Source organism: Giraffa tippelskirchi, chromosome 1 (assembly GCF_054371585.1).
Source record: "Giraffa tippelskirchi isolate mGirTip1 chromosome 1, T2T-mGirTip1v1.2.pri, whole genome shotgun sequence".
NCBI lineage: Eukaryota > Metazoa > Chordata > Mammalia > Artiodactyla > Giraffidae > Giraffa > Giraffa tippelskirchi.
In genome coordinates this window covers 204,156,003-204,169,199 of record NC_137275.1, presented here as the reverse complement: position 1 = coordinate 204,169,199, position 13,197 = coordinate 204,156,003, and the positions used below count along the sequence as shown (strand labels likewise).

Below are 13,197 nucleotides of genomic sequence, written 5' to 3'. Positions count from 1 at the left end.
GAGTATAGTTGATTAACAATGTTGCGTTTGTTTTAGGTATGTAGCAAAGCGATTCAGTTATATATGTATACACGTATCTATTCTTTTCCAAATTCTCTTCCCATTTAGGTTATCAGAGTGTTGAGCACAATTCCCTGTGCTATACAATAGGTCCTTGTTGGCTACCTACTTTAAATATAGCAGTGTCAATCCCAAACTCTCTAACTACCCACCCACCCCACTCTTTCCCCCTGGTAACCATAAGTTTGTTCTCTTAAGTCAATGAGTCTGTTTCTGTTATGTAAATAAGTTCATTTATTAGGCAGAAGACCTACACAGACATTTCTATCAATACAAAGAAGACATACAGATGGTCAAGAGGCACATAAAAGATATTCAATAATACTAATTATTGAGAGAAACACAAATCAAAACTATATTGAGATATCACTTCACACCAGTCAGAAAGGCTATCATCAAGAAGTCTACAAACAATAAAGGCTGAAGAGTGTGGAGAAAAGGGAACCCTCCTACGGTGTGCATGGGAATGCAAATTGGTATAGCCGCTGTGGAAACAGTATGGAGGTCCCTTAAGAAACTGAAAACATAGTTACCATATAATCCAACAATCTCACTCCTGGGCATATATCCAGAGGATAATATGGTTCAAAAGGATGCATGCACCCCAATGTTCATTACACTGCTGTTTACAATACCCAAGACATGAAAGCAATCTAAACGTCCATCAACAGCTGAAGATAAAGATGTGGCTTGTGTGTGTTAGTCACTCAGTCGTGTTCGACTCTTTACAAACCCATGGACAGAGCCCGCCAAGCTCCTCTGTCCTTTCATCTGGAATACTCCAGGCAAGAATACTGGAGTGGGTTGCTATTCCCTTTCCCAGGGGACCTTACCGACCTAGGGATCAAACGCAGGTCTCCTGCATTGCAGGCAGATTCTTTACCATCAGAGCCACCAGGGAAGCCCCAAAGATGTGGTACCTATATACAATGGAATAGCATTCAACCATTAAAACGAATGAAATAATGCCATCTGCAGCAACAGGGATGGACCTGGAGATTTTCATACTAAGTGAACTAAGTCAGATAGAGAAAGACAAATATCACATGATATCTCTTATCCGTGGAATCTTAAAAAAAGATACAAATACTGCATTTTAATGCATAAATTATTAAATGCATTAAATTTTAATGCATAAATTAAGGTATGTATACACTGTTTTTTAAGACAGTGAGATCGCACACTTAATATACTACAGTATAGTGTAAATATAACTTTTACATGCACCTGGAAAGCAACGATTTCATGTGATTTGCTCTATCAGGAGATTCACTGTATTGTAATCATCTGGAACTGAACTTGCAATATCTCTGAGGTTTGTCTGAACCAAGAAGAACTTGGGGGGATGGAATTATTCCATCCTGTGGAAGTGGTTACACAAATCTATACATGCATTTAAACTCATAGAACTATATACCAAAATAATCATTTTCACTGTAAAATAATGTAAAATATGAAGGAAAAAGAGTAAAAGAACTATATTAATTTGACTCAAATGTTTTTAAAAACACCTTTACTCTTAGCCAGATACAAAGGGGCAATACTCTATATAATTCCATTTGTTTGAGGTGCCTAGTATAGTGAAATTCGTAGAGACAGAAGTAGAATGGTGAGTGCTAGGGGAGGGGGATTGGGGAGTTTCAGTTTCGGAAAATGAAAATGTTTTGGGGGTGGAGGGCGGTGATGGCTGCACAACAGAGCGAAGGTACTTAATGCCTGAACCGGACACTTCAAAATGGTTAAAACGGTAACTTTTATTTTAAAACACTTTCATCAGAAAAGTAGATTTACAAAGGTGTACTTGTATGGAAATAATAAAAGAGAGTTGTAAAAGCAGGAAGTTTTAACTGCGGATCACTCTCTGCAGATGTATGCTGTTTGGTTTGGCTTGAGGCTTCCAGACTTACCCTACATGAACCGTGTACACAGGCTCCATCATCCGTGGGACAGAGTCTGTTCATACTGTGATCATGAACCAGACAGAGACCCTGAGTCATCCTGTCCAATCCTTTGGACTTTCAAAGAATTATGCTTTTGCTTCCCACAAGAGGCAACCAGAAAGTTGGTAAAATACATCCACAGTCTGAAGAAGCATTTTGCATATTCAACCATACCTGGGCAGACCAGAACTTTAAATAGACAGGCATGTAACACAGGACTAGGAGACTCTGGCCCGATTAGTCAGTGACAGAAGTTTGGACCTTGTTCCTCATCTCCTCTTTGAAATCCAGCAGGCAGAGAGAGAAGGGAGTTAGAGCCGCACGGCAGTGTTTCTGGGTCCCCGGCAGTTGTACTGTGTGGTCCATGCTACTCCATTTCAGAAAAGTTCCAGCCACTCTGCAGCTTCTAGGTACAGGCCTTCCGCCACTCCCACTGGCTGCCAACAGACTGAACCCGACTGCTGTCCAACTGCAAATTGCAGCTTCTAAACACCAGCATCAATAAACACCAGAAATAAACACCATCTGACTCTTTTACGCAGCTGTATGTATCACAAGATTTCAAATGGTAATTAACCTTCATTTAAACTCTATGTTGATGGTTAAGTCAAGAAATCATTGGCATTTTGATCCAAATAAAAACACCACAAAGATTACGCTGGACAAATAAAATAAAAACCGATCTAAATGTTTCCAAGTTCTTAATTGCTAACAATATTCCCTTGTGTACACAGATGAAAGATCCCAGTAAATAATCTCTGTAAACTGTGTTTGAACTAGTTTCTCTTTCTCTGTGGTTAAGCCTCTAACCGTTAAACTTCCCCACAGAACACAACCTTCAGCACACGTGGATCATAAACTACATACACTTCATCGTCTCTTTCAAGTTTTATGATTCCAAGAACATCCTGACTGCGGGTGGGGCTGAAAAATTAAAAAAATGATCAAATAGCTGTTTCCCAACCCTTTACCTACAGACATGCTTTCCTCAAAGAAGAGAAAAAAGGCAGAATGTTTATTCCTGGCATGGGCTTTCCCGATGGCTCAGTGGGTAAAGAACCTGCCTGCCAGTGCAGGAGATGCGGGTTCGACCCCTGGGTCAGGAAGATACCCTGGAGGAGGAAATGACAACCCACTCCAGTATTCTTGCCTGGAAAATTCCATGGACAGAGGAGCCTAGTGGGCTAGTGGGCTACAGTCCACGCAGTAGCAGAGTCAGACCAGACTGAGCATGTCTGCGTGCACGAACGTGTGCACACACACACACACACACACACACACACACACACACACACTCCTCCTGGCTATCCTTTCTGCAAGTGTGTTAAGACAGCAATCTGGTCTCAGGGCCGTCACTGGGGGGCCCCATGGGGGTCCCAGGTATGGAGACTCCAGACACCCCACTGGGTCACCCAAGGAAGTTCCAGAAGATACTTTCAAGACAAGCAGCTGGTGCTTTGGAGCCTGGGAGTGGGGACGGGGTAGGGGCTGGAGCTGCCACACAGCTCTGGCACTCGCTGTTGTCACAGGGCATCTCCAGCGCCAGCTCTCCAGCACCCCAGCTGGCCTCCCAGATGGGAGAGAGTCAGCCTCGGGGCACCGCAAAGGCCCTGCCGGCCCCTGAGCACAGAGCAGCCACACCCTCAAGCATGCCCCTGGCTGCCAGGCAGGCCACGCTCTACTAAGAAATAACGAGGGCTTCTTTGGAAGCTTCGAAGGCTTGGGGGTGGTTTACTGTGCCCCACACACCCAGAAACAAGGAGAGGCTGCAGGTCCCCAAAATCCTAGTGACATCCCTCTCTGAGCCTCAGTAGCTGGGAAGGCACCAAACACGCCGACGCCAGGCTCAGAACTGACATTACCTCCTGCTGCATGTACAGATGTGAGAGTTGGACCATAAAGAAGGCTGAGCGCTGAAGAATTAATGCTTTCAAAGTGTAGTGTTGGAGAAGACTCTTGAGAGTCCCTTGGACTGCAAGGAGATCAAATTAGTCAATCCTAGAGGAAATCAACCCTGAATATTCATTGGAAGGACTGATGCTGAAGCTGAAGCTCCAACACTTTGGCCACCTGATGCGAGGAGTCGACTCATCAGAAAAGACCCTGATGCTAGTAAAGATTGAGGGCAGGAGGAGAAGCGGATGACAAAGAACAAGATGGTTGGATGGCATCAATGACTCAACGAACATGAGTCTGGACAAGCTCTGGGAGATGGTGAAGGACAGGGAAGCCTGGCGTGCTGCAGTCCATGGGGTCACAAAGAGTTGGACACAACTGAGCAACTGAACAACAAACTGCCTCCTGACCCTGGGTTGCAGGCCTGGCACCTGTGCCCTTCGGGCATCCATCTGCCACCCTAATCCCTTCTAACCTCTGGGACCAGCCCACTCTCCCATTCATTCATTCACTAGCCTCAAACACCACACCTAATGGAAACAAAAAAGAACCTCCTTCCTTCATTAAGGGAACCTTGCAGTGCTCCTATCTGCCTCCCTGCCTTTATCCACCAAGCAAGTCACTTCCAAGGCCACGTAAACCTGAGGACTAGGCCAAGCCTGCCCCAGGACACCGCTGTGCTTTTCTTCTGTCTCACTGTGATTATTTATCGTCCAATTAACAGGACGGCCCAAGAGCCTTGATAAGAGCATGCCAGGCGGACAGGTCAACTTCAGCGACATGGAGGGCAGGACAGGATGGCCAGACCATGAGCTGAACAAAGGTTTCTGCCAACAAAAGAAAATATCAGGATGCGGAGCTCCGAGCCTTTCAGCTAATAAATACTTCCACCGTGTCCATGCCAGGAAATGAAGCATTTCATAGAAAGAGGACGACAGGCATCAACCCCAGCGGCACTGAGGGGCTTGCTCAGCCCTAAGTGTGGGGACAGAGGTGCTGGAATGAAGGAGCAATCCCAACGAGGCCTCAAGTTAGCAAGCACGGGGCTCAGCCCACACAAGGCCAGAGCCACGCTCCCCACGCCATCAGAATACAAGAAATGTCACCTTCCTCCACACTGGTGCCAGGCCCCATGGCCTCTGGAGATGACACACAAGCCCCGCCTGCACGCGGAGCAGGTCATCCCTCATCCTTATACATCCTAAGCAAGCGCACACACCTAACCCACCACGGGGTTGAGGCACTTGGGGTGTTGATCAGGATGATTAATTTTACATGTCAACTTGGCTGGGGCACGATGACCAGATAAATGATCAAACTATTCCAGAGGCTTCTGTGAAGGAGTGTTTTGAATAACATCACCATTTAAGTTGGTAGACTTTGAGTAAAGCAGAAAAGTGAAAGTGTTGATCAGTCCTGTCCGATTCTTTGCAACCCCATAGACTGCAGCCACCCCCAGGCTCCTCTGTCCATGCAATTAACCAGGAAAGAACATTGGAATGGGTTGCATTCCCTCCTCCAGGGGATATTCCCGACCCAGGGAGAGAACCTGGGTCTCTTGCATTGCAAGCAGATTCTTTACGGTCTGAGTCACCAGGGAAGCCCTGAGTAAAGCAGATAACCCTCCATAATGTGGGTGGGCCTCATCCAATATATTGATGGCCTTGGTAGAAAAAATACTGATCTCCCCTTAAGAAAGAGGAATTCTGCCTCCAGGCAACTTGAGTCTCCAGCTCACCTTGCAGGTTTCAGACCTGTCAGCCTCCCCAATCACGTGACCAAGTCCTTAACATAACCCCCCCCCCTCTTCCCCACCCCACAACCCATTGGTTCTGTTTCCTTGGAAAACCCTGACTGATACAATCTGGAACACAGCTTCCGAGATATCACCCAGCCTGGGCCACCCCACTCTGGAGCAGAACCTTACAGTGGAGAGAAGACCTCCCATGAGCACACAGCACCCTATGAAGGGTCCCGTGAAAGCCATGTGTGCAAATCATCAAGGACACACAGCCCAGCATCTGGCTGGGGCACATAACTGTCTTCTAGGAAAACATGCTACATTACTTATGACACTGTGATGAATTGTCACTTGTGCACTGTCATTCCAGAGAAGCAAGAGGCGTGGAGGGTGTGTGTGTGGGGGGGGGTGAGTTTTATCATTTGGCTAAAATTACTATCAAGATGATGTATGGAAAACTAGTCCTACAAGCCGTTTAGTGGGCAGGAACTCCTAAATCCAAAGAAAGCTTTTGGAATGCAGTCCTCCAGTTCTACTGTGCACCATTTTTTCAGGAATACATGCACACACACACACACCCAATTACAAATATCACCAATTTCTTTTGGGCCCCATGGGAATACCAGACCATCTGACCTGTCTCTTGAGAAACCTGTATGCAGGACAGGAAGCAACAGTTAGAACTGGACATGGAACAACAGACTGGTTCCAAATAGGGAAAGGAGTACATCAAGGCTGTATATTGTCACCCTGCTTATTTAACTTATATGCAGAGTACATCATGAGAAACGCTGGGCTGGAAGAAACACAAGCTGGAATCAAGATTGCCGGGAGAAATATCAATAACCTCAGATATGCGGATGACACCACCCTTATGGCAGAAAGTGAAGAAGAACTAAAGAGCCTCTTGATGAAGGTGAAAGAGGAGAGTGAAAAAGTTGGCTTAAAGCTCAACGTTCAGAAAACTAAGATCATGGCATCTGGTCCCATCACTCCATGGGAAATAGATGGGGAAACAGTGGAAACAGTGTCAGACTTTATTTTTTGGGGCTCCAGAATCACTGATGATGGTGACTGCAGCCATGAAATTAAAAGACGCTTACTCCTTGGAAGGAAGCTTATGGCCAACCTAGATAGCATATTGAAAAGCAGAGACATTACTTTGCCAACAAAAGTCCGTCTAGTCAAGGCTATGGTTTTTTCAGTGGTCATGTATGGATGTGAGAGTTGGACGGTGAAGAAAGCTGAGCGCCGAAGAATTGATGCTTTTGAACTGTGGTGTTGGAGAAGACTCTTGAGAGTCCCTTGGACTGCAAGGAGATCTAATCAATCCATCCTAAAAGAGATCAATCCTGGGTGTTCATTGGAAGGTCTGATGTTGAAGCTGAAACTGCAATACTTTGGCCACCACATGCGAAGGGTTGACTCATTGGAAAAGACCCTAATGCTGGGTAGGATTGGGGGCGGGAGGAGAAGGGGACGACAGAGGATGAGATGGTTGGATGGCATCACCGACTCGATGAACGTGGGTTTGGGTAGACTCCGGGAGTTTGTGATGGACAGGGAGGCCTGGCGTGCTGCAGTTCATGGGGTCGCAGAGGGTCGGACACGACTGAGCGACTGAACTGAACTGAACTGATTCATGGGCACTGGGCTTCCCTGGTGGCTCAGCGGTCAAGAATCTGCCTGAAATGCAGGAGACATAAGAAACACAGATTCAATCTCTGGGTGGGGAAGATCCCCCGGAGGAGGGCATGGCAACCCACTCAGCATTCTTGCCTGGACAATCTCATGGATAGAGGAACCTGGCAAGTTACAGTCCATGGGGTCGCAAAGAATCAGACACAACTGAAGCAGTTAAGCAGCAGCAGCACTGATGGAAGCCACTGCTTGTCCTGTGGCAGGTGGCCAGACTGGCACAGTCAAAGCTGATTGATGCCTGTCCCACAGCAATGGACACGAAAGGCTTGGACTCCTCTGCTGCTGCTGCTGCTGCTAAGTCGCTTCAGTCATGTCTGACTGTGTGTGACCCCACAGACGGCAGCCCACCAGGCTCCTCTGTCCCTGGGATTCTCCAGGCAAGAATACTGGAATGGGTTGCCATTTCCTTCTCCATGGATCCCTCAGGATACCCCAGATGAATCGAAAAAGCAGGTGATGGTCCCACGGGTCTCCAATCAAAGTTCATCTGTAACTACTGAAAAGTTTATGGATAAAATGCTTTCAAACAGTCTTTTTTTTTTTCCAGAATACTCTGAAATTAAAGAAATTCCCCAAATCAATAAAATCAGTGAAAGAAAAACAACTCAATTTCTACTGAAGTAGGTGAAGACCAAGGTTAGGTGTTTCAAAGAGAAAATGCAAACCACCAATAAACCACAAACAAGCGATAGGGTCATAGACCCATGACTTTCCCTTTTCCTGATCATAGTGGTCAGGACTAAACACACCAGAAATGCTCCGGGTGGGTGAGGGAGAAGAAAGGCCCTTGTGAGCTTGAGGGGCACAATGCTGTCCTGGCAGACAGCCCGACCAACTCCAGTCAAAATTAAAAATACATACACCCTCTGACTCAAATATTTCGGTTTTAAGACTCCTACACAAATACTCAGTGGGGTGTGTGTGTGTGTGTTAGTCACTTAGTCGTGTCCAACTCTTTGCGACCCCATAGCCCGTAGCCCACCAGGCTCCTTTGTTCATGGAATTCTCAAAGCAAGAAAACTGGAGTGGGTTGCCATTCCATTCTCCAGAGGGTAGACTCCTATATAAATACTCATTGGGGTACACCAAAAAAAACACTGTAAAGGATGTGACAGACTAGACAGACACCTAAATTTCCACCACGAGGTGAGGGACACAGGCACATGACCCTCACAGACTCGTGCAAAGATTCACAGTGCAGTGTAGAGCACACATGTCTAGTGACAAGTGAAAAAAGCAAGCTGCAAAACCTTCTAAGGTATGAACACATCCTCGGGAAACCACCATCTATCTATATGTCCTATGTATGTGTACCTGTGTGTACATGCGTGTGTGTGTGTGTGCGTGCGCGCAAACGGCACAGAGAAGACATACCTTGGGCACGAGGAGGTAGCTTATACTCTTTGTTTTCTTTCTTCATTTTCAAAACAATAGAAATGCCATTAAAATAAAGGAAAAGTTAGTCAGCATATCTGACTTCCTGTTCACACTAAAGATTCAACGGGTATTTTTGTAGAAAAGCTACTTAAAAGAAAGGTCCCACTAGCAGAGATAAAAACTCACATAAAAAGATAGAAGGCCCTTTCCTGTTTCCCTTCTGAGTCAATGCAAAATTATTTAACAAAGCAGTGAGTTTCCACCACACTTTCATTTCGATAACTTCCCACGAAGTTAGAAAGTGGCTGCGGTTTCCATTTTCCTGCTGATAAAGCCTCGATGAACTATATCCTGGAGAAGATGAATGCCTGCCAGCCCCAGCCCACACCCCCCTCCCTACAGCTGGCCACCAAGCCAGTCCCTGCCCGACCAGGGCCACCCGCCTCCTCTTGGCCCCACACAGTTCTTCTCTTGCCTTCTCATGAGCTACAGCAGGCGGCAAAGAATGTTCACTCAGAGCTTGAGAAGTGATGTTATTTGGAAAAGGGGACTTTGCAGATGTCATTCAGATCACAGAGTTAAGATGCCATCATCCCAGGTCACCTGGATGGGCCCTAAACCCACTGACAAAGGTCCTTGTGAGAGCGTCATGGAGGGGAGACACAAGAAAGAAGGCCACGTGAAGACGGAGGCAGGTCCTGGCGGGATGTGGCCACAAACCAAGGGACACCTGGAGCCAAGAGTAGCTGGAAGAGGCAGGAAGGGTCCAATCCTAGAGCCTTCAGAAGGAGCATGGCCCTGCCAAAACCTTGATTTTGGACTCCTGGTCTCGAGAACCGGGCAAGGATAAATTTCTGTTGTCCAAACCACTCGTTTCGTGAAGTTTTCTTATGACGACCCTAGGAAATGTGTGTACATCATGATTTTACGAGGTGTAAGCATGTTTCCTTCATGGTCAGTTTAAGCAGAAGGCAGAAGGCCTCCCAGCTACACAGACAAAGAAAAGTGCAGGGTGAAAACTGAAGTAATTACCACTACTGCACCTGTTATGATTCACACCCCACCCTCCCACCCAGCACCTGTGTCCTGGACTACTCCTACTCCACCCCAAGGCCCTACCCACTCTCTGGGAGAGCCACCGCACTGTTCTAGCCACTGCTGCATGTAACAAACCACCCTGGACTTGGTGGCCCAAGATACTTCCCTACACTTACAGTCCTTGGGCTGGGAGTGCTGATGGGCCCCAGCAGGACACTTATCTCAAAATCTGAGCCCCTGCTGGGGTCCTGATGCCAAGGGTTGAGGTCATGTAAAGGCCACTCCCCTCCCAAGGCAGGGCCTGGCGAGGAGGGAGCAGAGACTGTCCACTGCAGTCCCAGTGCTACATGGCCTTGGGGAGGGAGGCTTCCTCACAGCATGGTAGCCACAGGGCCATCAGCCCCTTACTTAGCATCTCAGGGCTCCAAGATCCAAGCAGTCACAAGGGAGGGCAGACACCGCATCTCAGGGACAGCAGTGTCAATGCATTTACAGCCACGTGCTTTGTTTAAACTGCCACAGCTCTGGCTGTTTCCTGCTGTCCCTGAGTTTCAGCTCAGAGTTCCTGACTTAGACCCCTCAAGTCCATCCTTGCTGGTCAACACCCACCCCCAACTTTGCCTTCCTGGTGGCACACATCCCTGGTCACTGCAGTTCAGCTGGAGGCACCACATGCTACGGGCTCTCCCTCCACATCCACATGCCCTGCTGCACACCTGGTGCCTGGGACATGCCAGGCATGTCCCCTGCTCACTGAAGGCGTGAACAGCAGCATGGCTGAATGATGGAGTACGGTGCAGCAGGACAGAACTGCAGAGCAGAGAAGACCCACCACATTTTAATGACCAGGGAGTTTTCCACCAGGCCTTGCTGGGCCCGCCAGGTGGGGGGAAGCAGAGGGTAGCAAGGAACAGGGTGCAGCTGGAGAGACCCCAAGGGGCTAGATGGCAGCAGGGGGTGGAGAAGGAGGCCCAAAGCCCTTCTCGGGGTGTGGGTGGGGTGCAGCTCCTGGTGGGGGAGGGGCTTGGAGCAAGCTGGAGCCAGGGGTGCCAGCAAGAGAAGTCTGAGACCCCAATTCCAGGAGCCCTGTTACAGATGGAGGCAAGCTGCCCTAGGAAGTGGAACTACAGATAATCAAGGACCTCCGGCGTCCTCAATGGAGAATAAAGGGACAAGAACGTTGACAAGCCACATTCATAATGGCCCAAGCCAGAAACCGGGCAAACAGCACAGCGAGTACATAAACTGTGGTGCACGCCCCAGATGGATGCTGGAGAGCTGGGATGAGGAAAAGAGCCCTGGGAGTGCAGCAGAGCCCGAGGCCACTCACAGGAGCTGAGAGACATCCACACGTGCGCTGCAGGATCCAGTGTACGCCAAGTCGAACCCAGCCAGAACGCACCTCCACTGCGCTCAGTGGGGACAGCATCCTTGCGGTGGAGTGCCAGAAGTGCCTGCTAGTGCTCTGGGCGCCTCACAGTCGGGCTCCATTTGTGAGCAAAGCAAGGTCACATGTGCATTACTGTAAAAGTGCAAACGTCTCACCAAAGGAGGAAGAAAACTGGGAAGATGAAAATAGAGAAGCAAGGGCAGGCTGGACCCTCTGCTGCTGCCGTTTTGTGGGTGATCTTCCCTTGCATTTCAAGATGGGAAAAGAAGAGAGGCCACACTGAGCTGGGTGAGGGGACCCGCTGCTGAGCAGCCAGTGGTGGGTGGCCATGGAAGAGGTCAGCCGGAAGCCAGGTGGCCTTTTCCGGGGGACCCCCAGGGGACCCGACCCCAACAAGCTGGCCCTGGCCCCAGCATTTAGAGGATGTGTGCCGTGATCCATCCGCTGCTGCTGTTGGGGCCACTCTCCTGGAGAGAAGATGCCTCAGGACACCAGGGCTGGCCCAGGAACACACTTGCCTGGGGAGAAAATGACTGTGACCCCACAACCCTAAGAGCACGTTTCCTTCCAACAGACCCATCCCCCTTCAGCTCTGAGCAAACAGGCATGGCACAAAGAGCAAAGAGAGGCACAGGCCAGGCTGGGACAAGCTCCGGCTGCTCTGGGAAGTGCCCAGCCGTTCTCAGCTGGTGCAGCTAACAGTCGCTGCCAAGCTCATGGAGATCACTCTGGGTAACAGAAGCCACACCACTGCTCCCAGCGCCCCCAGCCAGCAGGCTGGGCAGACTGGCACCTGGTATGGCTAATGAACAGAGCTGTGCTTGGGGAAAGTTTTTCCGTCTTTAAGGACCGCAACATAAATGCTAGAAAAGGCCTGAAAATAGCCCTGACACAAAACATCTTAGCAGAAGTCTGGGCCTTGGGAGAGAGCTGGTATGTGCACACGCTGCGTCCTCTCCCACAAAGAGAGGAGACAGTGTGTGTGTTTCGGGTCTCAGTTGTTTTCGAAGCAGACGTCTGCCCTTGCCACTCACTATAAGTGGTGCTCTCTTCCCAGGATGGAAAGTCTGTGCCCACCAGCTCAGGAGGCCACAGAGCCATCACTGCAGACCTGTGGGGACCTGCATCTCCCAGGGCCCGCTCTCCAGGCCCTCAGCATCTATTTTAAAAATCGTGTTCCCATCCCCTCCTGGGTTGCCAGGGAAAACCAAGCCCTGCTCCGTTGGTGGTCCTGTCCACTAAGCGGGAGAGGATATAAACACAAAGGAGGGGGGCCGTGCTTCCAGGGAGGCCCAAGGGAGCCCACATTTGAAACCCAAGCCAGTCCCTCAGGTTTCAAAGACCCGCCAGTGATCCACTTCGGAGGCTCAGGGGCTCTGCTTTGACCCAGTTTCCTGGCTCCCCCTCCCCCTGCCATGTGTGGCCTTTGAGCATGCATTCCCCAGGCAACTGGGGATGGGCAGCTGGGGGGGCGCCCCTCTGCTCCAGGCTCCAACCTGTGCTCAGCGCCAGATTTAGAGAAACCAAAGCAGAGGGCACCACAGCCAGTATTTGATGTGGGAAATAAAGCGACAATACATAGTCCTCACACATTTGCTTAACGCTGCAAGTTTAAAATGTCCATGCAGTCACACAGAAGGCAGGATGACAAAATGGGGTTCAGTATTTTTCAACCCAGGGGGTGCAAACACAGTTTTTAACAAGATGCAATTGAACAAAATATCAGAGAGTATCATATGAGGTTAGGGATGAGTGCTCTCCTGAGAAAACTTTAAGTGCGGGTGTGTGCATGTATACATAAACGTGTGTGCATGCATATGTACACACATATAAGCAGGTTCACTGCCTTACAGAATAAATGCATGTCTTACTGTGAGCTGACCTCAGGGTCCGAAAGCAGCCATTAAGTTTTAATATTCTAATAAAATGTTTTCAGCAACATTAGATAAGTACTGAAACCTCCCTGAAGCTTGGTTTTAAATATGACACTGAAATCTATCAGCATCCCAGTTCAGAGATAACCAAGAAGGGATGTTTCACTTGTCACCTCATTT

At 48.7% G+C, this 13,197-nt stretch overlaps 1 protein-coding gene across 8 annotated transcripts in view; it reads right to left on the bottom strand.

The window, feature by feature from the left end:
* SEMA4D (semaphorin 4D) overlaps nucleotides 1–13,197 on the bottom strand; it is a 138,697-nt gene that overhangs the window by 111,013 nt on the left and 14,487 nt on the right. The window lies entirely within an intron of this gene.